General features: G+C 33.5%; 1 protein-coding gene across 1 annotated transcript in view; it reads left to right on the forward strand.

Moving 5' to 3' along the window:
* Positions 1–26,464, forward strand: part of LOC134843755 (cholecystokinin receptor type A-like) — a 74,456-nt gene that overhangs the window by 22,537 nt on the left and 25,455 nt on the right. The gene's annotated exons all lie outside the window — the stretch shown is intronic.

A 26,464-nucleotide genomic window follows, 5' to 3' on the forward strand; every position in this document is an offset into this window, starting at 1 on the left:
TGCCTATGCTAAGCGTTGAATTGACAAAACATAACATCTGCTGATTTGCTTTTGATTTGAAATAACCATGTAAAGTTATTTGAAAAAAAAACATGAAATTTTAATTTTTGATGCAAAAGCTTACTTCCGGAAGCGCTCCTCAAATTTCACTTGAAATTCGTGGTGTTTTGATTTTTTGTTTATACAATAACTCTGTGGGAAATTTCCTTAGCGCACAAATTTCTACTGCAATTGCTGAGAAACGTTATTTGAAAAATCACGCATCCATTCTAAAGCTCATCAAAAATCCTTAGGGAGCACGAAATTCCAAAACCTTGGTACGAAACTCTAAATCGGGCACAGGCATACCACGCACAGGCAAACTTCAGATTGAAATCGATTTAAATCGATTTTAATTATTAAAATACAGTAACAAAATCTATTTCCGACAGCCCATTTACATTCAGAAATTGATTTACACTTTTTTTGTTTTCGATATTTGGTTAAAATTGTTTACTGTAACGACAAGTAACAAAAATTTATATTTTTTAGCCGGTATTTAGGATTTTTTAGTTTTATTTGTTTAAAATGAGTATCCAAAAAGAAGACAGAAAAAATCGGTTTTCTTGTTACTAAAAATTGGATGAAAACGACCGATAAGTGGTTGACAAAAATGGATTTGAATCGATTTGGACTCAAAAATTTTTGTACTACACGAAGTCGATTTTTCAAAGGTCTTTGCTACACTATCCGTGATTTCAATCGATTTCTTGTCAAAACTGGACCACATTCAAAAAACCACACAAAATGAGACTTTTGACTAGCTATTTATCCAAAACAGTAGCATCCAATGCTCAAAACATGATATTCCGATTTTTAAGAAGCTGCAAAATAGCTTCTTGTTTTCCACAAGTACATGAGGTCTATAAAATTTTTCTAGGTCAATCTTTTTCAGTATGAAATTGAAATATGAACTTAAACTCATAGCGAAAAAAAATTTAAAGAAAATTTCGCTCGGAACTCAAATGTTGAAAACAATTTCTCATTTTTGGCAATTTTGTTTTTCAAATTTGTTTTTTTTTACTCTATTGTTTTTTTTTCAAAGCATTTTTGAAACTGAAAAAAAAATGATTATCACAGAAATAAATGTGTAATTTTTTCTAATAGTTGTTTGTCTTATTTTAAGAGGTTAATGCGTCATTTTCTTCAACTTTCACTGGAACCAACCAATTCAAAATTTTTTGCCAAAGTAAAGTGTTTTAAAACTGCTTTCATTGTGCTTCAAATAATTGATTAGAGTAACGAAAAAATTGAAGTTTCATACCAAAAAATATGAACTATTTTTTTAAAGAATAATGGTTGGATTTTTTCATGGCTCTAAGTTTCCATGTTTTAAATTGACGCTATTGAATGTCCATGAAAAATTATCTCAGACCGATTACCCGAACGAAGAAAACAAACAATCAATTCCGGACTTAAGCATTTATTTTGGATTTTATTTAAATTTTTCGAGTTTTTGACGCTTTTGAGTTTTTGATATGCAAGGGTCTCAGTTTCGTTTAAGTTTGCGGCAAATGATCCACTCGTTTTTTTGTACTACTCCGGGAAAATTAGCCTGAAAAAGAGATTCCGGACTTTTTTGATTTTACCAACATTCTTTCAAGCTAATTTGGTAGAGGTTGAACTTCATTTTAGACACTGAAACCAAATACTTGTTTAAGTTCGTGTCAAATGATCCACTAGTTTTTTCGACCTTGTCCTACTCCGGAAAAATAAGCTTCAAAAAGATTCCGGATTTTGATTTTACCAACATTCTTTCAGGCTAATTGATTAGTGGTTGAACTTCATTTTAGTCAGTGAAACCAAATACTCGAATGTCGAGTAACATCGTGTCGCTCGATATTCGAGTATTTGATTTCATTGACTAAAATAAGGTTCAATAGTTGCCCTGATATCTGATGACTGAGTAACATGATATAATTTGGAATCAGACGACAGATCAACTATTTTTAAAATGAGAATGTTGGGTTCATTGGTAACTAAAAATGGGACCAAGTGAACAATCTCCCCCCTAAATCAATTTAGGGGGGAAAAATTCACTTGGTTTAAAGTTATATTTTTCAGACAATCTTATTTGAGCATAATACATACAGACCTTACGTCCTAAATTTGCCATTTAATTTTAGGGAGGAGATTGCTCACTTGGTCTTTTAAGGGGGGGGAGGTTGTTCACATGAGCCAAAAAATGACCTTGAGCATCTACGTGATTACATTTTTAACCTGAATGACTTGAAGGTATCTTCGTAATTAAGTATACCCAGAAAGATAATGAGACTAAAATAACTAACACTGAAGTCGCCACATTTTTGGCCACCAAGAGACAAGAATGCGAGGAATGTGGGGGTGGTTTTGCGACAGCAATCTAAAACAGGGAACGGAAGGTTGGTTTGCTGATTGCAGAACAGAGCCTTTTTTCCTTTGATCTATTATGATGTGGGCTTTTCTTACTTTAAATATAGGCGGGACTCTTTTTATGTGATATCCGCAAACTGGTTTGATGCCCCTATTGAGTTTATTTTATCAACCACCCAAATTATTTAAAGGAAGTTTTTGACGCAAATTTTACTCTAAATAACACGACTGCTTGTTATCAGGTGATGCTCAAAGTTTTGTGAATTTTCATTTAATTTTTCATTACATAGGATAGACCCTAATCGCCCGCGATATATGATTGCATGCCAGCGTAAAATAAGATTCATGAAATTGATAAATAGATGTTTATCGATCGTGCCCTCTTTGCTCTTAAGAGTTTAAGACTGTTTATTCGCAAGGGCGAGGACAACATACAAGGACAAATATGATTCAGATTAGAAACGTTTTCCGGATAAATAAACTCCTAAATATTTTAATCTGTTTGGCATTCTCCTATTAAAAAAAAAAACGAAACTGTCCTGAAGTCAGCAAAAAACAACCTAATTGTCGTTGTGTTGTTGTTATGTACAATATAACCTTAGCTGACCTTGATAGCCAATATGTTTGCATTTTTGCGAAAATATTGACTTTTTTTGCAATTATTATTTTTTTATCTTTAACATCCTTTTTGCTCTGGCAATTTCTACCCTATACACTCTCTTTTAGAACGACACCTTTGACCCCCAAGCAAATTCAAGGAGATCAAGTAAAACACGAGGGGCTAAATTGATTTATTTGGCACACGAAATTAGCCCCACTCCTCACAAATGTGTTTTCATCCTTGTCAACCTATTGTCACTTTCATCCTTATTGTCACATCCAATTTATGCACGCTGAGATGGGTTTAAGGAGGGCGTCTCATATAGCATACATTCCAATGAGTATACTCCTATTGCGCTCTTTCCATAAAATTTAACCAACCCGACATAATTGCTCGGTTTTTGATTAAAAAAACGTATTTTCCACATAATTCGCGAATCAAATATTGTAAATTAGAGCTCGATGGGTACGAAAATTCGAGACCGAAAAAGTGGTGGTATACATAAACCAGCCAAAATTATAAGCCAGTTACCATAAAAACCAGCCAAAAATATTTAATTGTCAAATAATAATTATGTAACAGTTACGAAAGTCATGAAATTTTCATTCATACGACGTAACTTTTCGGCTGTGTTATTATGTGGTCTGCGCATTTTCGCTTGATTGATACTTCGGCTAGTCTATTTACACTCGTAATGCGCCCCCTCCGGAAAAGTATGACACCGTCTCCGTGTTTCACCCCTCAAATATCCCTCTCTTCTTTTTATGTGTTAATCACGACACCTTCCGCCTCGTTTATCGATACGTTCAGTGTGTTTAGTTGAAAGGTGCGTTTCTCAATCAATAAAAAGTTCCTGTCGCTTATCCGAAAGTTGCAAAAATGTAGTTGCAAGAATAGATTTTATGCTCATTCAAAATTTTGCCCAAAAATAGATATTTTGCATAAGTATTGCAAAAAGTGATCATAATGGACAGAACTTTTTTTGGTGCTAAGCTATAGTAATTATTTCGATAATTCAGTATTTTTTGTTCAAAAAAAAACAAAACCTAAACAAATTGATTCATTTTTGCCTCTTTTTGGTTGCGGTCAAAATGATTGCTCCTGGTGGTTAGATTTCATTTCGGCTATGACAAAACATTTCAGACCCATTGCTATAAATCTCACTTCGCTCAGGTAATAAAAACACTCTAATCAAAACAGAAATAGTAAATATGTCGGCTTTGTAATTTTGAAGTCCTCCGACAATTCGTTACAATCAAAGACTATTGACACTTTCTGGACTATTCGACCGATAGTAACCATTCAAATGTCGCAAAGCTAAATGGTTCAACAAACGGAATTTATTTGAAGTACAGCCTGACCGCTGCTTGCAAGCTTTCTCTGGTGTTGATGACGGCTTAAATAAATCAAATTATATACTTCTGTTTTCTTATAACTATTTTGAGCAGAAAACAGTTGTTTTTGCTGCCAATTGCCTTTTTTGATATGATTTTTGTTACAGGAAACATGAAGTTTTTCTAAAAAGTTAAGCACTGAAGCATAATTTTCAGGAAAACCGCTCATATCAGTTAGTGTCAAAAAAAATCAGGCTGTTTTTTATTTTGTCGCTAAAAGACCTTGCTTCCAGATTTTAAATTGCGCCGCATTCAGAAAATCATTTTTTCGCAAAATTTTTCATATACAACGGTAAGCATTATAAAATCCAGACATCAGGAGGCCAAACTGTGCCCTGGATAGGCGCTTAAATTAGTGTCTGTAGGTCGATGGAACCCAGAGAGAAGTCTTTTAATATGTAACGAAATTCCCGTCGGTTCCACGTAAGAATACTTTTTGTCGGCATATTTGTTTTGTCGCGGATTCCGCAGCAAGCGAATATAGCGAGTTGTTCTGGATTCCGCCAACTAAAACGGATCCGCAAACTTTAACTGGATTCTGCAAATGTAATTGGAATCCACAAAACTTGTACGCTGGATTCGCAAATTCTAGGTGGATTCAGCAAATTTGTTTATTACTGAACTAAACCAGGTCTTGCAGAAAATCAAACAAAAGCTAAAACTTAAATTTTTATTTTGCAAACGAGGAGACTAAAAACAAGGACTTAACCATCGTCATCGGAACTCACGAACAATTTCATATTGTTGGTTAATTGAATCGGCGGATGTATCCTTTAGTAGTTGGAATAAATTTGGTTTCTCTGCCATCAATTTATTGATTTAGTTGAAAAAAATCCCTGAAAAAAATCAGGGATTAGTGATTTGAGAATATTTGAAAACACAACGCACAACATATCACTAAAAAATCGTATTTGGAATTTGTGGGTTCAGAATGATTTCAAATCATCAGTATTTGAGTCGAAAAAAGAGTAAATTCAAACACTAAAGTGATTTCAAATCATCAGTATTTGAGATTAGATGAGAGTGATTTCAATTGGTTCATTGAGGTATGAAAATTAATAGAGATGATGGTGATAGATTTGATCCTAGTGAGAGAATTATTGGGGGATAGCTTGGTTAAACAGCTTCCTAAAGATTAACTATATGTTTCAAACTGTTCTGGTTTTGCGTACCTCTTATCTCTTCTAGTTTAAAAATATTGCGATGGAAGCTCAAATGGAACGAATTTATTTTAATTCACTTAAATTGAAAGTTAAATTAACTGATTAATCAGTTGACTTCAGTTTGTTCAATTGGCAGGAATTGGGATTAAAATTTTTGTGTGAAGTTAATTGGGATGGATTGAGATCAAAAGTTTGGTTGGCAGAAATTGAAATCGAACGTTTGCGTTTGAGTTAACAGGAATTGAGAGTTTGCAGGAATTGAGTTGGTAGGATTTAAGTTGGCATTAATTGAGATCGAACGGTTGGGGATAAAGTTCAAGTAGTAATTGAAATTGAATTTGCCGATGACCACCTGGTAAAGAAAAGATTTATAGTAAAACGCTACTATATATGCTAATGAATTTTTCTACAAAATGCAAATTCAGCCTACAGTTGCGGCTTCCGCAACAGCGCAGTTTTAGCGTGTTTGTTATTTGTTTCTAGATTCCCCAAACTTTTCCGGATTCCCCAAACTATTCAAATCTTGTTTTTGTTTTCCCTTTTCTAGTAATATTTTAGTCTAGTCGAAAACATCGAGCGAGCAGCTAATCTCGTTTAAATAAGAAATTTCATTTAATTAAAGGGATTAGAGGGATAGCGCTTCTGCAGGTGGTGGGAGGAAAGATTAATAATACAATCAGAGCGTCGACAGAAATCTCCGAAAACACTGTTAAGTCTCTCTTCGATCGATTGGAACAAATTTACGACGATCATAAATTTGTAAATTTATGAATGGCTCTCTTTGATCAAATCAATATGGTGGAAAATTAAAGACCGTTCTAATTCAATTGAGTATTGATTTTCAAGTGGAACACTACCATAGATGTGTTCACGTGTTTTATGGCAGAGACACTCCCCTTTCAGTGAAATAAGTCATCGAATAAAATAAATTTCTTTGTCAAAAATATAGAAAACATGTTCTTTAGATAATGGAACCTGATCTAAACTACATTTTATGATTGGATAAATTAAATGTTTTACCAATGTAAAGTATTTAATATTAACCAATCATGATCCATCTAACTAACAACCCACTTATTTGTAAGTGCTGAAGTTACTTGTAATTTCAGCACCAGAGAGATTTGAATTTAACTTAGAAATTAGTTGGACTCTCCCGAGCACTTCAGCAGCCGCAATAAACCAGTATACCCTAGATCTATTGAGCCTAGCAGAGACTAGTTAAACAACCTGAGACTAGATAGTATAAGAGTAAGATTAGGATCGGTATTAGACTAAGAAGTTGCACGAATCTATCCGGCCGAAAATAAGATAGCGTGACGAGCAGACGGTGTACCCTATCCGAAATTACTCTATGAGTTACACTTCGGTCCTAACTCATCTGGTGCGACCATAAGTCTCGAACAAGACCTTAATAGATTAGAATTAACCAAAATAGATTAGAAATTAGACAAAAACATTTACAAAAATGTTATACGACAATAATTTAATCGAAATGTCTCTACGACTCAATAGATCAGAGCCAATATTCCGAACCATAACAGAACTACCCGGAATTGGAAGAAGACCTCGAACCAAAGACGACATACGACAAAGTAGAAACTTGCCATATAGTTATATGATAGTTCGGCAAAAGCCAGAACAAACTTTTATATTTCGAATACTACTTGCAATGAATTTAGATTTCCATTTGCAAACATAAAACCTTGAAGTTACTCTTCAAAATCATTTCAGGCGCTAAACAAATTTATTAATATACAATAACGATTGATAAAAAGATCTCAGATCGTTTTCCTAAATTCTGCAGTATTATACAAAACATGTTTGAAAAATATTTATTGGAAAATAAAAATAAAAATTAGTAGCATGACAATAAATGGTTAGTAATCATAAATCATCCTGTTGTTCCAGCTTCATCATCTAAAACATAACAGCAATCATAAACCCACTAATATCATCAAAACACTAAATCTTTCCTTTACACACATTTTAAATTTTATTAAAACTTAAATTCACTTAATTTTAAAACCAGATCATCAAGGCTTATCCTTGGATCTTAAATCATTTTCTACTTAATTAAATTTCAAATTTGATCATCAAGGCTTATCCTTGGATCAAACAGAACAACTTTGTTCTCCCCCACCAACTTAATTAGTGTCTAACGACCTCAAACGTCGATTCACTACCCAACCCTTTCTAAAGACCTAAGACTAATAGAAATTTTTAAACAAAACTAATCATTCAAATTAGGATAAACAGTGAAGAACTTCGGTTATTCATCCTTCACTTGACCCCCCCTCTTAACAGACCCAGGATAAATCTTAGACTTAGTAAGTTTAAAATAGTATCTAACGAACTACTCGCGTTCTAATTATACCTGAACCTTGTGGATCGATTTACTATTCTCCAACCCTTGAACACAATCACTACCCCTAAGTAAGATTAAGTAAGTTAACACCTTAGCTTATACTAGTCACGAGAAAGTAAAAAATCATTCTTCGGAATCGATATACTTTTCTCTCCAACCCTGAACAAATAGACCCAGGTTAAGCTAACCAAAAAATCGTAAGAACTAACAGTTTAGGAAAATAGAAATCATTTAACAACCCTTTGCATCCGTCATTCTAAACCTTATGTCATTTAAAAACCTAGGAAATAAACAAACAATCGTTTTACACAATTGTGAAATAGATAACAAAAAATACGACCTTGTAATCACACCTCATACACAAACAGTTGGATACATTCGAACAAAACGACAAACACTAAAAAGAAAAATAATAACTAAACAAAGACAAATAACACGAAAAAGATTTTCAAAAAATCGAAACGCATTTTCAGAATCAGAAACCAACAGTTTAGACGAACTTTACAAACTAAAAGAATCAATAGATAAAAATTGCCCAATTCACGATCAATTATATTTCTCTGACTCAGAAACAACTTCAAATTCATCACAAAGAGGAAAAAGAAGAATAAAAAAGCAGTACAAACACAAACCAGTACATTTATACAATTGGAATCAACCAATTCGACACATTAATAATTACATATTAACAGTCATCGAACGAAAAAATGAGCTCAACGCACACCCCAGGTGAAGAAACTCCAGATGATGATGAAATCTTTCCTTTTATAGTAGACGCAGATACTGATAGAGGACAACACATATTTTGTCAAAATTTACTCGTAAATTTATTTGAACCCGGAATCAGTCCATGTAAAACAGAGTTCCCCGATGTAAAAATCAAAAGACAAATCATAGATCACTATCTAAAAGATATATGCAACATAACACAACAGTATGGAATCTACTCCATAGAATTCACTTCCCCAAACCATAATAATAGAACATATACTATTCAAACAGACGATCTTGATTTAGAATTTTCAAAAGTTTTTTCAGAATATATAAAAAGCATCCAATACCATAACTCACAAAGAGCAAACTCCATATTCACCAATGAAGTTTTCGCAATAATATATAGTTATATTTCGATATTAGAAAACGAAATCCCAATAACAAATGTCTCACCGACAGAAACATCTAAACATTTGAAAGTACGACATGAAATCACACTACTCTCTAGTTATTTAAACATCATTAAAGAAAATTTCACGAAAGACGACGTTTCACAACATACAAAACACGATCTACAAAAAATTTTGGCATGGTTCATAATAGATTATTTCACACACAATATTGATTTAATTGCACAAGCAAGAAAAAATTTTAGACCCCAAAATTCGAACGATGATACCGCTATCACAGAACAATCAGATTATGCTTGGGACCCCGAATGGTCTCATCCCGCATTTATAAGCTTTCCACAATCAATCTCAAGTCAAGCAATAGGTACAATATCTTACATAAGAGATTATGTAAGAGTAATACCATTAACAATTGATGCAACACCATTAAACTATAATACATTTTTACCCGATACACAAAATAATAGTTTAAACTCTACAGTTATACACAATGAAAACCTCAATGGAACTAGGAATCTTACTCAACAAGATATCCAGACACCATCACACTTCATAAATGAAGAAATTGTACACACAACAACTACACAACAAAGTATTTCACCAATACGCCCAAATTTAACAACACCAAGAAATACAAATCCTTCACAAACACAGGTAACCTTACAATCAACCGTTAAACCTTCGGTTGCCCCTAAATATTCACATATGGATTACCAAACATACAGACCCATGACAATACCATCAAAAACACACAAAACATTCACTAGAAACAACTTTGCAGACCATAATTATAATTATACACATCCATCAAAAACATATAACCAACCACAAAGAAATTTTAACCAATATACAAGATCTCGAAATTGGGATAACCCAATGACCCAATCTAATTCAATAAATTTCCAAACAAATCCTCCACATGATCACAGTGAAAATTACCCATTTTTTCAACAAAATAAAAATAAAAAACAGACATCTTATCAAATGGATTATTTATCCTCAGATGATGATTTCTTACAACCAGATATATTTGCACAAAATACTCAAGAATATCGTAGACAAGGAATACAGAGAACACGTACAAATCATAGAAATTTTTCTCCACAACCAATAGATGCACAAAATCAACAACCAATTCAACAACAAAATCCAATTAATACACAATCTTTTCAACCAATTCAACAACAAAATCCAATGACTGCACACTCGTATCAACCATCACAAATGCAAAATGAAATACCACTCCCATATTATCTCCAACAACATGAGATAACAAGAAACCAACTTTCAAATTTTTCTCAAATGCCAAATGCAGCAGAATCATTACAAATGACAATGAATCCATACCTTATGGGTGGATCATCAATAACATCAAACAAACCTTTAATGGTTTTCACAGGAACAGACCCTGAATACTCTGTAGAAGATTATTTAAATGCAGTAACAGCAAACCTGATTTTAAATATTGGACCTGAACCAATTAATACGCCACTACATCAAAATTGGATACATCGACGCACAGCGTTAATACAAACAACCTTAGATGGCGCAGCCCAAAAATGGTTTTCAGTACTACCTCTAGAAATAAAATCAAACTGGAAAAGGTTTACACAAGAATTTTCAAAAATGTTTGACTCCGAAAGAAACAAACAACAACAAAGAGTTTTATGTAATGAAATTCGCAGATTACCAAACGAAACCATCAAGCAAATAGCAGTACGAATCGAAACACTAGTTCGAAAAGCATATTCATTAAATACACACGACTATAAAAACACAAAGATGACAGAAATCTTAATGATGACCTTAACACCACAATTAAGGAAAATAGCAATAAAAAAGAGAGCATCCCATCCTTCTTCAATTCGAGAACCCGATTTAGACTTTCGAAAACTAGTAGACAAATTAGAACAAGCAGAAATCACGATGAAACTAGAAGAAACGGAAAATCTGAAATTACAATACGTTAACAGAATTGAAACGACTCCCACTAATATTAATAATATACAGGAATCAGAGACAGACCTCGTTGAAAAAATCACTGAAATACTCAATATTTACGAAAAGAACCCGAACTTTAAAGGCAAACCATCTTTCAAAAAATGGTGTAATTATTGCCGACGATACGGACATAGTATTTCCGAATGTAGACAAAAACAGCAAGACAATCAAAATAAACCTCAAAAATATAAAGAACCAAATAAATCATTCTATCAATACATGAAAAAAGATCAAAATCTACCGAACAAAACAGTCCACAGCAACAACAGTTCAGGAAAACCACTCCCGAACAATACAAATTATACAAGAAATCAATCACCATATAACTCAAGTTATAGAGGAAGATCACCAGAACGAAGAAACACGTATAATTCATCACAAAATCACTACAATAGACCAAATAGTCGAAATAACTACTCCAGATCAAATTCAAATACACAACGATTTGTTTCTAGATCTAATTCCCAATCAAGAAATAACTACTACCCAAACAACCAATCACGAAATTCATCATACAATAGGAATAGAAACTACTCCTATAATCGAAATAGAAGTTATTCAAACAACCGAAACCAGAATTACCCGAACAATCGATCAAGGAATAACTCATATAATAGATCGAACTATAACAGACCAAACAATAATTACCAAAACAGATCGCGAAATAATTCACAAAATCGACACTCAAGTTATAATAATCGTTATAGAAATTATTCCCAATCACCACACCGGAATAATAATAACTATAATAATTCTAATAATCGCCACAGAAGTAGTACACCTAAACATCAAAGACAAATCAATCAAGTACAATCTAACCCAGAAACAACATCAGACCCTCCAGGTATTGATGACACAGTAACTGATACGTTACAACTCAATCAAATAAACTGTACATCATCAGATTCAGAAAGTGATACTGAAAACACTCTTTCTATCAATATGATAAAAGTCGAAAATGACTATGAATCTGTCATATATGAACAACCCTTTCCATCACACATATATGAAAATCAATCAGAATTTCTTCAAAATTATTACACTACACCCATAAATTCCACACCAACGACGCAAGAAACAAACGAGATTAACACTACAGATCAAACCAATAAAAATACCAAAACAAAATGCTTAAATACAAACCACATTTATCAAAATATACAAAAAGAACAACCAAAAGAAAAAATTTGGACAATACCATTTCTCTTAGAAAGCCCAAGAAATAAAGAATTTCAACCACCAGACCTTGAAATAGATTTTTTAATTGATTCAGGAGCAGAATCAAACATAATAAACATCCCCACATGGAATGAAATAAAAACTTTACACCCAAAGTTAATACCTCTTGAAACCTCCAGTAAGTTAGCAACAGCACAAGGATCAACATTGATAAACTACGGAAAAATCCAATTATTTCTCCTCCCCACCAGAACAATGGAACAAAGCAAAATTTTAAATAAGCCATTTAAACAAATATTCCATATCATTGACATTAAATATAATATCATTGGAATACCATTTATTTCGAAGTATATACCAACAATTAACATACTAAATAGTAAAATATTAATCAAAGATAAATATACAAAAACAAAAGAAACATCCTTAACATTTTTTCAAAGATTAAATAAACAACCACCATTCTTTTCAAAATTCTACCCGATATTTAACAAACAAAGAAAACACCTAAAACCACTATCAGGAAATATCTATAATTTTTCAATCAAACAAGTTCACCAATATGATAAAGAACAAAACAAACAAAAATTTTATATGTCAGAATTTGAATTCAAACCTATTCATAAATTTTTCAAAATCACAATCTCATCCATAAAATATTTGAAAAATTCGAATTCCGATATCATTTCCTTACATGTCTATAACAACACACCTTACCAAGTAACATTACCTTTAGGACTTTTAGGATACTGCGAAACCAACGCTACAATATCACCAATACACGAAAAAGCCTATCGCGTAAATAATATACTCCAATTACTAGATATTTGCCAATCTACAATTCTTAATGAAGAATTATCTATAAATAATATAATAAGTAACGAAAACAGAAATACGGATTATTTCACAAAAACTCCATATTTCAAACCTACATTCAACATAAGTAACTACACAGAGGACCAACAAAAATTTTTAACAATGTTTAATTTCCAACATTCACAAATAACACAAGACGAATTCGAAAAGTTAGCCAAACAGCTAATTAAATATTCATCAGTCTATGCAACATCAAAATTCGATGTTGGCAAAATCAGTTCATCACTACATCTCCCGTTAAAACCAGACGCAGTTTTCAAAAAACAAAGAGCAAGTAAAGTACCAATTCACTTACATGATAAAGTGAACAGATTACTCGATATTTTAGAACAATACAACATTATATCACCAGTAAACAAAGAAGAACAACCAAAAGGCAACACATTTATCAACCCCGTTATCATTCTAGCTAAAGGAGAATCATTAAAAATCGTTCTCGACGCTAGATACCTCAATTCACTCATAGATGAATCAAAATGTAATTGGCCCATTGAACCAATACAAGTTATTTTAACAAAAATAAACGGCAAATACTTTACAACCGCCGATATGAATAGTGCATACAATCAAATGCCACTAGATGAACAATCACGACGTTTAACACAATTTGTTATAGGAAACCAACAATATGAATTCAACCGCTTATTCTATGGAATATCCATAGGACCAGCAGCATTTTCAGCTTTTATGAGCAAAATTTTTAGACCACTAATACTCAAGAAAAACGCAATCACCTATTTAGACGATGTTTTTATGCAATCACAAACAAAAGACGAGATGTTCAATGTTTTAGAAAAATATCACCAAATACTTCAGAACGAAAATCTGAAGGCCGCCCCCGATAAATCACACTTCTTTTTGACAAGAGTTAAATTCTTAGGACATAATATAGAAAGAAAAACAATCACTCCATTGAAATCACGCATTGACGCTATTCAAAAACTTCAACCACCAACAAATAAAAAGAAAATCCAAGAATTTCTTGGAATGTTAAACTTTTTAAGTAAATATGTTTATAAAATGCAATTATATTTACGACCATTTTATAACATCCTTAGACAACAAAATAATTTTGAATGGAACACAGAACATCAAACACGATTTGAAGAAATAAAGAAAATTTTAACTGAACAAATTTCAAACACAATTCCAGACTCAAATCAACCATTTTATGCAATGTGCGATGCTTCGAACTTTGGCATCGGTGCAGCACTATTACAATCACATAATGGTACAAATAAAATGAACCTCATATCAGCAAATTCTCGATTATTCACTCAAGCAGAGCTACGGCTCTCAACTCTAATGAGAGAATGTACAGCCATAATATATACACTGACAGAATATGAATTTCTGATACTTGGATCAAAACATCCAACAGTTCTATTCACAGACCATAAACCAATCATTTTTCTTTTTACACAAAAATCTAACCCAAACCACCGAGTTTACAGATTTCAACTAATTCTAATGAAATTCCCAAACTTACATATAGTTTGGACTGCAGGAAAAAATCTTGCATTACCAGACACTTTAAGTCGAAATACACCACCTGAATTACTTACACGAAAAACAACAGTTGAAATACCTAAAAACATAAAATTCTACCTTGCAGAAAACGAAACATCACCCCGATTGGAATGCAAATATGCAGTAAAAACTGATATTGAACAATCACAAATAAATAATTTACAACATTTCCCACTTTATTTAGATTGTCAAAATAATCATTATGAAGTTGATCTACTTGGAACATCAACTTTCAAACCAATCCCATATTCTCAATGGATAAAAAATAACACCCAACAAAAACGAACAAAACAACACCCGCCTAAAAAAGACCATTTTCCACTAATTGAAAAAGAAGATTTAACTGATAAAATAAATTTATCAGGACCACAAACAAATGATTCAAAATACACAATAAATCAAGTTTTTGACCTTCACGACCCACTTGACACAATACCCTTATCTAAATTAGAAATCGAAAACATTTTTCTCCCCCCAACAGAAACAATTACAATTTCAACACTGAAACAATATCAAAATCTTGACCCAGTAATTCGACAACTGAAATCATGGCACAAATATAAAACTAAACCTATCAAAGCAGATTCAACCATTCTAGGAAACAAAACACTCCTCCGATACTTTCGCAAATTTAACAACACAACAATTAACGAAAATACAGACCTTTTAGAGTATAACCTGAATGAATCTACAGTTCCATGTCTCCCTTTAAGTATGATTCTTATAGCTTTTAATATTTCACATACACAAAATATTAAAGGACACTCTGGATCAGAAAAAACATATTCAAATTTTATACAAAACTCTTATTTCCCAAATGCACCAATTTGGATAAAAGTACTATGCAATGATTGTATAGTATGTCAACTAAATAAACCTTACCCAAATCAAAAACAAATAGCACAAAAACAAGATTTTAAAGGACAAAGTTTGTACTTTAACCATCGTATCTCATTTGATACTAAGGGACCAATTTCACCCTCATCAGAAGGAAACTCCTACATTATGGTAATTGTTGACGCATTTACACATTATGTAGCACTTAACCCAGTACCACATTGTAACGCTTATTACGCTTACACAACACTCTATGAACACTGGATAGCAAAATTCGGACTACCAGAAATTTTAGTTACAGACAACGGTACAGAATTCATAAATAATGAAATTATCACACTATGTCATTTATATAACATTAAACACAAACCACGTACATCTCATGCACCTTGGACAAACGGCTTAGTCGAAGGTATGAACCGTTCATTACAAGAATATCTTAGATGTATCATCAACGGAAATGATACAAAATATACCGAATGGTCAGCAGATGTAAAATTATTTCCCTTAGCATATAATTCACAAATAACGACAACTTTAGGAATGTCACCATACGAAATGGTTTTTAACCAAAAGCCACGCAAACCAATAATGTTTACAGCAAATTCTCATAAAAACGCACAAGGTTATTGTCAACCAAATAAAGACTCAATTTGTTATAACCTACCTTTACATACACACGATGAAGATCATTTTCATCACCCACAAATTCTTAAACTAGCCTCCGGTACACACACCGAATGGATTCTAAATAGAGATAAAAAACACAATGAAATTTATCAAAAAATAACAAAAAAGTTATTACAAAGACAAAACATCAATGAACAAATCAATTCACGTTTTACACCAGCCTCCGATTTAAAAATTGGAACATTTGTTTTAATACCTAATTTTAATACTCAAAAAGGAATTTCTAAAAAATTACAACCCCTTCGAAAAGGACCATACCAAATAATTGCAAAACCCACTGATGTCACATATAAAATTACCGACTCAAACAAAAAAGAAATCGTTCAACATCGAAACAACCTATTACCTTATTACCCAAAAGAATACGCACTCCGCGAATTAACTCAATTATATTCTTTCACAGGATTAAAAATCATTCAAAATGAACCACATCTGAAAAACACAGAACAAAATGATAACCCCACCGAAAATCAAAACACAAAACCAACCGCCACCAAAAACAATACACAAAACCATAAAGAATCTCCAAAACAAAGAAAAAATAGAAAAATGACAGAACAAATAATACCCCAAGAAGAAATAGACAAATCTGAACATAGAAAAACAACAAGACTCCGAAATCAACCACGTAAAAACTACAAAATGTTCATCCCCCAATCTAAAATATTAAAGAAAGTAGAATTTAAAAAGTAATTTTAAGATTTCATACTTCACAATCTTGAAACCTCCGTAACATTTTTCATTTCAATTTTTCAAAATAACATGCTCACAAGTACGCAATAATTCTAGTTCAAAATAGACCAATAGGATTCATCCAATCCGCCACTTTCTCTAACTCAAACTAAGATCAATTAGACGAATAATCTAGAACTCCAGGCACATCTCTAACTATAACTTTACAACCTCCAGGTCAAAAATAAGCAAATCACTCCAACTTGACAGCTAAAATAAATATCACCATAATACCGTACCCCTCCCTTATCTAATAACCCAAAGATCAACAATATTTCCCCAACTCAGACCACGAATACCCCCAAAACAAATTTGATAACTTAGCCTAAAGTAACAAAATGAAGATTTTAATTAGCCTAAAGTATAAAAATCTCACCATACCCCGGATCATTTGACAAACAAAAATAAAGAAAAAGACGACCTCCCAGTCACCATGAAAATTGCCCCCAACAATTTTTTACAAAACTCAACCCACTTGTCAAAAAACTAATAAATAATTCGACCACACTAGAAAATCGCCTCAAACAACAAAAAATATTCGACCAAGAGATCATTTCTTAAATGCTCTTCTCTCAAACAGTTGCTCAAATACTTATAAATTTTAAACATTTTTTTTCAATACTTGAAGCCTTTATAATATTTCTTTTTGATATACTTGAATCTTTTCTAATAATCCTAATCATTTTTTGTAACATTTTTTTAATTTTCTACACTATTCTCGAACTATTCCTCCAACTTTCCAAAACCCTTGAATATATCCACAGGTACGATTTTAACAACTTGTCTAAATGATACGAACAATTTTCAGTAGAACCGATATTTTTTTATTGTTTGTAATTTTCATAACATTTTTATCATCCCTCATTTTGACCATCTGTAAATGTATAAAGAAAGCAATCCTCACATTTGCCCTAGCAACAATCCTTCTAATTCTTTTTTTGGAAGAATATTATAATAAACACAAAATTTCTCACTAAAGTAATAATTCAAAAAAACATCAAAAATTGCTACCCAACAGTCACAGAATCAGTCTTCACCGACATCATCCCAAGATAACCAAACACCACCTTCAACTACTCAAAATCCTCAAACATCTACACGAATTTCTTTTCAAGACAATCCATACACTTTTGAAGAACGACATGCTCGTTTATCAGAACCACTAGAACCAGTTCAACGACAAGCACCTTTAAGCGAACCAACATATAACCTATACCCAACACTACCACAAGAACTAAGTAGAATAAGAAATTCTAGTCAAAACCAAAATACAGTCGAAATAAATAGACAAATTATACATCCTCGACGAAACAGAAATCTTCAAACTCCCCGAGTTCATTTTGATATACCTCAATCCCCATCACAAAACACTCCAGAAAACCCCATTGGTATATTACCAGAAACCCCTACGCTTCTTTCACAACGTAGCACCTCAAGCCTACCATCCAATTACTTAGGTTCAACACCAACATCTGAGCAAATACGTGAAAATCCCTTTAACCCCCCAAACCAGGCATCGCGACTACCATATTGGACTACACATTCATTTACACAAGGTGAACCAAATTTAGTCAATGACCCCATAGATATTTCTACGGATACAACAACATCCTCATCACTACCAGAAACATTATCACTACCATCAACACCATCAATAAGCCAGTTTTCACCACCACCCTTTAACTTAAACTTTCCAAATAATCTCGACGCCAGATATCGAGAACAATCATCAATAAATATTCCTTTAAGATTAGATTGGAATACATTCACAGCACCTCCACCATTATTTGGACAACATCAAGAAAGTAACCGCCTTCATAACTGGGCACTTAATAGATTACAATATCGCCAAGATATTCACAACGATATCCGTGATCACAATATTCAAATACTCCAACAAAATAGTTTACAATTAAAGTTTGAAATCACAGTTAAGTTAAATAATATTACCCAACATCCCTACCCATTAAACCCACCTAACATAACAGCTCAATCACTACCACCACCGTTTATAACTACTGAAGTAATATACAAATACGACAGATATACCAAAAACACAATTGGCTACATTACATTTTATAATCCATACTCAGGATTATCATACACATGTATATTCTAAAATTATTAATTTTTCTCCAACTCCCTTTTCTAGTAATCTCAAATCAAAACATAAACCCTTCTCCTCGTACAGGACCACAAGATTTATTAGTAACACATTACGATTGTGAAGAAAATGAACAAAAAACACTACATAAATATGCAATAAATCAAGTATCACAATGTGAAACAGAACCACAAGCTATAGAAACCACAGATGTAATAGCAGCACTCTATTCAAAAGCCCGAGCAACAACAGTTACAGGTTATAAATTCACAGCAACATTTTCCGAAAAGAAAGTACATTGTTCACAAGTCTCGAACGGAAACAAAAACCGACTTGACCATGAATCATTCTATCAAAGTAATATAGAACGTCTTTTACATCTCAATCCCGACGATTGTAAAAATGAATTACTTAGACTAAACATCACACAAAATAAAAACTCCCAAAGAAAATTAGTTAATTTTCAAGTTTTTCCAGACTCTGTACATCAATCACAACTTGAAAGACACCAAGGACATATAAAACTAGACGAAAAATACCCGTATAACGGCGCACACGGACGATTAACCTATGACCTACACGATAAACATTGGATACCACACATTGGTATAAATGACCCATCAAACTGCAAAGCAGACACAAAAAATAAAGGATACCAAGAAATAATGTTTTTCGATTGGAAAATACAACTCGAAAAAATACAACTAACACGAGATTTATCAGATAATACAATGATCTATCAAGGAATCCGATTACCTTGTAAAAATGATCAAGGTTATTGCGACCCTACAACGAGAACACAAGCAACAATTGTTTGGTTCCCCGAAGATACATGTACAACATTTCAAGTAGCAAAAATACACGCTCGTATGATAAAATTTCACGAAAAATATTTTATACAATCAATTCCATATGAACAAGTCCATCCATCACGAAAACTAAGTTCTAATTTTAGAAACATAGACAATATAGAAAACAAATTGACACGTTTTCAAATATATCAAGAAACAGAACTTGCATGTAAATACAGGAATCCACTTCACAGAACACAATACTCTGAAATATTAGTTGAATACGAAAAAGGATTCGACATGACCACTGGAAAAATAAAAATCGACCCATATGCCACAGGTCATCCTTTAAACGAAGGAACATCCTATATACCAGTTAATTTTCAAAAAAGCAACGGACAACCTGGTGGACATCTAAAACCTCAGGACACCAGAAGCACACGCTTACAAGAATTATCACTAATGAACACTACATATTTCGGTAATATCCACTATGATATTCATTTAGATATGAAACTAGATTATACAATTAGCCGAATTTTTCAAGAAATGTCACTCTCCGAATTAGAAACACTACACCAATTATGCGAATTAGAACGAACACAAATATTACAATCACTTGCACTAGCAGTATTAAAAATACCCTATGCAGGATACTTATTATCTGGAAATAGATCAAATTTTTTAGACTATGAAGGAAACATATTATGGTTTTATACTTGTACTAAAAAAGTATCACCACTATACGTTTTTGAAGATAAACGATGTTATAAAAGAATCCCTATCTTTTATAAGAATAAAGTACATTTCGTGGATACACTTTCACGAAGAACCTATTTCTGGGATACCGCAGTCCCATGTGGATCAGAAAACAGCCACAATGTAGTACAACTAAACCCTGATGAAAATAAATATTATCTTCTCACACCATATCCCACATTAATGCAATCACTCAAAAAATTTTCACCAGAAAGCATTCGCGCTATTGCTCGAAACCCAAATATAGACTTACAATCAATAGGAATCTATTCAAAATCAGATATTCAACATCACATTAGAACACAACAATTCCAAGAATTATTAACACAAATGGACACTATACAAAGACAATCAATAGACCAAAATTTACGCAAACTTGCAGAAACCGCAGGATTTGCCGATATCTACACGCAAGACTATAGCGGATATTTTAAAGACATTAAAGATTATATATATCTAAACGGTGAAAAATACCGTCCCCAAGATATATCACCAATTAACATTTTTAGCTTTGTTACACTCAAAAATGAGATCCTCGATTTTCTAGGATGGCCCTACTACATCTTAGAAAAATTGACTATTTTATACGCAATGTTTAACTTTATTGGATTTCTTTTCTCACTTTTAAAAGGAATCTACAACACATGTGCTATACACACACAAGTAAACAGACAAGCAAGTGTAGCACGCATACTATTTGCAGGATTTTTTGGAATCTTTTCTACATCTATAAACAAAATTCTTTTAGACGCACAAATAAAAGAATATAACACAAAAATAACAACACGACAAAATACATACGACGAAGAACATAACAATGTAGACATAACGCCAACGGCACCACAATTACCAGCCCTACCAAATAACCATCCACTATCCCTAGTCCCACGAAATTTTCGAAACTTAGCCATCACACATAATCCAAATTTTCGACTCACCACATCACAAAGTCCCATTCAACATATAATGACACACCAGTCACAAGATGATAATACTTATGAACAAATTATTGAACAACCCCATACCACCGCTTTTCAGTCTCAAAATAATCATTTTTTTAGCCCACGATGAGCCGCCAACTTGGATCACTACACCGATCAAATTCCCACCCAACCAATCTTACCTCTCCAATCCCAATAATACCACTTTTTGCTTTTCCGCCACCCGATTTTCCATCTAGTAATGTAACATCAGGCATGAATTCCGACACTAATTCACACATCTCAGTTTTATACTCCATCTCACAGCTAAATAACCCGAATATTGAAACCCCCGATGAATTCGCCGACTCAGAACCATCCCCATCCAATAATTTTCATAACTCTTCTAATTTTTCTCAACCCCCTTTTCAACCCATATTATCCAATAACCCTGACCCAATCACCCCCACACCCTCTTATGCTTCCCAAGTTACCCCAACCTACTCCTCATACCATTCTGACCAATCATCTCATTCTCCAGACACCCCCCGAATCTCCCCAGAGCTAGATAATTTTATTACCCTTCAACAACAACCCTACCACCTTAATACCCCAACCATAAACCAAATCTCCTCCACAATAAATTCATCCAACCCCCCTACCCCTACACCCTCTTCAACTTATACTGAATCATTAGCACCATCATCCACATCAACTGAATCTTCACTCAACACTAATAGAGCTTATCGCACTTTTAAAAGAAAGTTCCCCAACCATCCTTTCCCAGCAAAACCAGGAACAGCCCGTGAATACATCAACCACCCCAAGCATACTAACACAAAAGAATTTTTAGCCATCACCTTACCCTCATTCCCACAATACACCTTAAACACCCCCCACGACACTAACGAAACACGCAACTTCGTAGATGAATACGTTTTAATGCCTACTCTCTCTTGGACCTCATATTATCATTTCACTAACCCTCTTTGCTTACCTTTATCTAACACTCACATCGATATAGAGCGAAATACGGACATGCTATATCGACTCACTACACCACTAACACCTAGACAATTTACTTAAGTTGGATATAAAAAATCACTAAAAACACACACTGCACCTAGAGCTAACGAATATACACTCGAATACTATGATCACAACATCATCAGAGCTAACCAAGATCAATTCTTAGACGACGATCGCTTCGCTAATCCACAAATTACCGAGAAATTTTTCATCAAGACACCATATACATTCACACTAAACATCTTCGATCGAAAGTTTGATCACATTATTTCAGAAGCACTAACAGACACACAAGCTTACGAAAGTTTCAAAGAACGCTTCCAAATATTTTCACTAACCTTTCATTTCCTTGCACCACACGAAAGAGATTTACACTGCTCACACGATATTATGTTGCGCACTAAACAAACCCACACATATAGTTATTATCGTTTCATCCAAAATCACTTTGACCTACACACACCCTCTAGACAACCACACCATCGTTTTCAATTCATTAATTCCAAATACACTTCACCATTTTTCCTAAATTTCACATATTGTATTAAAGACACTAACCTCCATGGTATTCTTCGTAATTATGACCCCATAACCCAAATGTACATCTTCTGTCCCATTACCAAGACCTTCAACGCCGAAGAATCCCGACCCTTCCTTATCCCGCACGAGTTTGTACAACCCATAGAAATCCCAATTTTAGAATTCATCCACAACACTAAATTCAATCACAAATTATATAACTTAATCCAAAACACACCTTATGAATTTGCAGTTGGCACTGAAGAACTAACCACTATCAAGGCACTTCAATTGCTTTGGCCACTGCTTCAGACTAAAAATATCATCCGCATCTTAGCTAAACTACTAACAACTTCAGAACTAATTCACGACATCTTCCCCCACGGTTTTTTCCCCGACGACTAACAGGTAAGTATGAATTAAATGAATATTACTAACTAATTAAAATATTAAAAACTCACCATACTTTATTCATGTTTTCTTTAGATTTTTAGCCTTCATCTGACGATCACCTACAAAAACCACAAAAGACAAATAAAAATCGCAAATTTCATCAAACAAATTTCAAAATTTCTATTAATCTCTTACACTTATAAATTTATAAATTTAATACCAATGCAGTAAATTCATTTCTAAAATTTTCCCCCACAAGCAGTAAATCTAATTATGATGAAAATTTGTATCTTAATATTCCCCCATGACTAGCAGTAAATTTCTAAATTCTATGTAGTAAATTAAATAAATGCAAATGCAGTACTAACCTTTTGATATTTTCATTCATTCGCACAGAAATTCTATCCACACTCGCACAGCTCGCCCACGAAGAATTGTTTAAAATAATGAATTTCAGTTTCAAGTTTTCACACTCAACAACTCTAACATATAATAACATGTTTCAAACTTTCCTTTAACCCGGTTGGAAAGGAATCATATACTAAACAAAACTAACCAACGCAGCTTACTAAATACCACAAATCATAGAATAACAGCATGACTTAGAAAAGGAAACCAACGGTACCCAAACCGGATTAACCCAGTTTAAAACTGGATAATTTATTCTTTTGAAGACTATTATAAAGTCTAAGAAAGAAATAATAAAACACAAAAAAGTCGAAAGACAAACCCATACCACAAACAATTTGATTTTTGAAAAAAGGACACAACCAACAAAACATAAGAAAAACCACAACAAACCCAACATAAAACGTTGTCACATAACAGGACCCCTCACAAAAACCGCACGAAATCATACTCCCACTCCTGGCCTAACCCACCAGGAAGGACGTCCTGAGCATGCTCTATAGCCGGCCTAACCCACCGCGCTACATCCACGCTTTGTGACCACACCACTATTTTTAATAAGAGCTACTCAAGTGTGAGTAACTCTACAAAATAACCGAACTAAAACAAAAAGCTTTTGTGAAAACAACTAACTAAAATCATTATTAAAAAATATTAAACTAATAAAAGTTTTATAAAATGTAAAATCACATGATGCAATATGTAGATCAGAATACAACACCAAGGACGAACATCAAAAGACAAGACGACCCCACTACACTCGAGAGAGAATGACCAACTACAATCGATATGCCGCTCACAATCACAACTCAAAGGATTTAGAGTACGACTTGACCTCGCAGAAAAGGACTTCATTGAACTAGACCAATGACCACCTCGATGTTCAAGTATACGTACAGATCCGAGTAACCAGGCATCCCCTCCACGCACAATCTCCACGCCATTCCCAAACTAGATCAGACACAAAAGAAGTTCTCCACGCAGAACAGAAAAACCTGACATAGCAAACCATTCTGAAATCAGATTTGAGTTTGTTGCAAAGACGTAGTCGTTGTCACTAGAAGACACAACGTCTTATATCTCTAACTCCAGCTTCCTGGAACTTCCCTAACAAAAGAGGAAACGGAAGAAAATTATGATGTTCGCCAAAAACAAACGTCCATCATCCATCCTTCGAATTGCAGAAGAACTATTCTAAAAAACTCTGTAAAACCCGGATGGGTGGAACCTGATCTAAACTACATTTTATGATTGGATAAATTAAATGTTTTACCAATGTAAAGTATTTAATATTAACCAATCATGATCCATCTAACTAACAACCCACTTATTTGTAAGTGCTGAAGTTACTTGTAATTTCAGCACCAGAGAGATTTGAATTTAACTTAGAAATTAGTTGGACTCTCCCGAGCACTTCAGCAGCCGCAATAAACCAGTATACCCTAGATCTATTGAGCCTAGCAGAGACTAGTTAAACAACCTGAGACTAGATAGTATAAGAGTAAGATTAGGATCGGTATTAGACTAAGAAGTTGCACGAATCTATCCGGCCGAAAATAAGATAGCGTGACGAGCAGACGGTGTACCCTATCCGAAATTACTCTATGAGTTACACTTCGGTCCTAACTCAATAAAGAAGTATTAACAAAAAAAGCTTAAAAAAAGTATGAGCTAGAACAAAAAGCAATTGCTTTCTTTGGCCAAAACAGGCTTGAGGCGCGAATTGAAAAAAAAACTGGTCCAAAAAGACGTGGTCGGGTTTTTGGAAGTCTTTACAACAAAAATTTGTTTTTTTGGCGCTCATTCTCACCTCAAAATTAGTGTACTATAAACCGTCGCTAAAATCTCCATGAGAAAATTTGAGGTTCAGTTAACTGAAAATAGATAACATAACATAGTGCCAAAAAATGGAACACTTTGTGGGTTGGGGGTCCGTCCTCCTAATTATAGTTTTGGCTCTAGGTAATAACCTGCAATTCTGATTACTTTTGGGAATCCGACAGGTTTTAGAACACTTCAACAAATATTTCTTAATCTCAGCCGGGACAAAAAAGTTGACTTACGAATGGACTGATGGAAATCAAAGTATTGGTTTCTGGAGGAGTTCGCTTCATAACTTACCCCTGCCTACTTCGCGAATAATCTCAATAATACTTTTTCAATATCAATTTAAGACCAGTTGCGAATGTAAGGTTTGTTTGACGATACTTTTTTTCTAATGTATTCCTAATGTTGATTGAAAAAAAATTTGAAATGACCTAAAAGGGCAGTAGACTTTGCCTTGATAAAAGCACTTTTAATAAATTTTAAGTTCTTTTTTACTCAATCCGCCCAAATTCGTAAATCAAAAATTACAAAAATGATACAATCCGATTCAATCAAACTATGTAGGCTTCGAAAATTAAGTTTGAACGAGGCGTGAAACTTTTGCAGATGCGCTGTTAAACTATTTTGGGCAAAATACATTAAAAGGTAGCGTCCCTTGTGACAGAGAGACAGTCAGAAATTTAAGCCAGTCAGAATATAGTATTCAAAAGTCTCAAAGAAATTGCGAAAAACTCGAAGTAAAAACACAAATTAGGTCATTAATTTAAAAGTTGACCGCTTACAAATTTTTCCCCTGACCCTGACCTTGAGCTCACCGACAAGTTTGATTGT

Source organism: Symsagittifera roscoffensis, chromosome 4 (genome assembly GCF_963678635.1).
Source record: "Symsagittifera roscoffensis chromosome 4, txSymRosc1.1, whole genome shotgun sequence".
In the NCBI taxonomy this organism is placed as follows: domain Eukaryota; kingdom Metazoa; phylum Xenacoelomorpha; order Acoela; family Convolutidae; genus Symsagittifera; species Symsagittifera roscoffensis.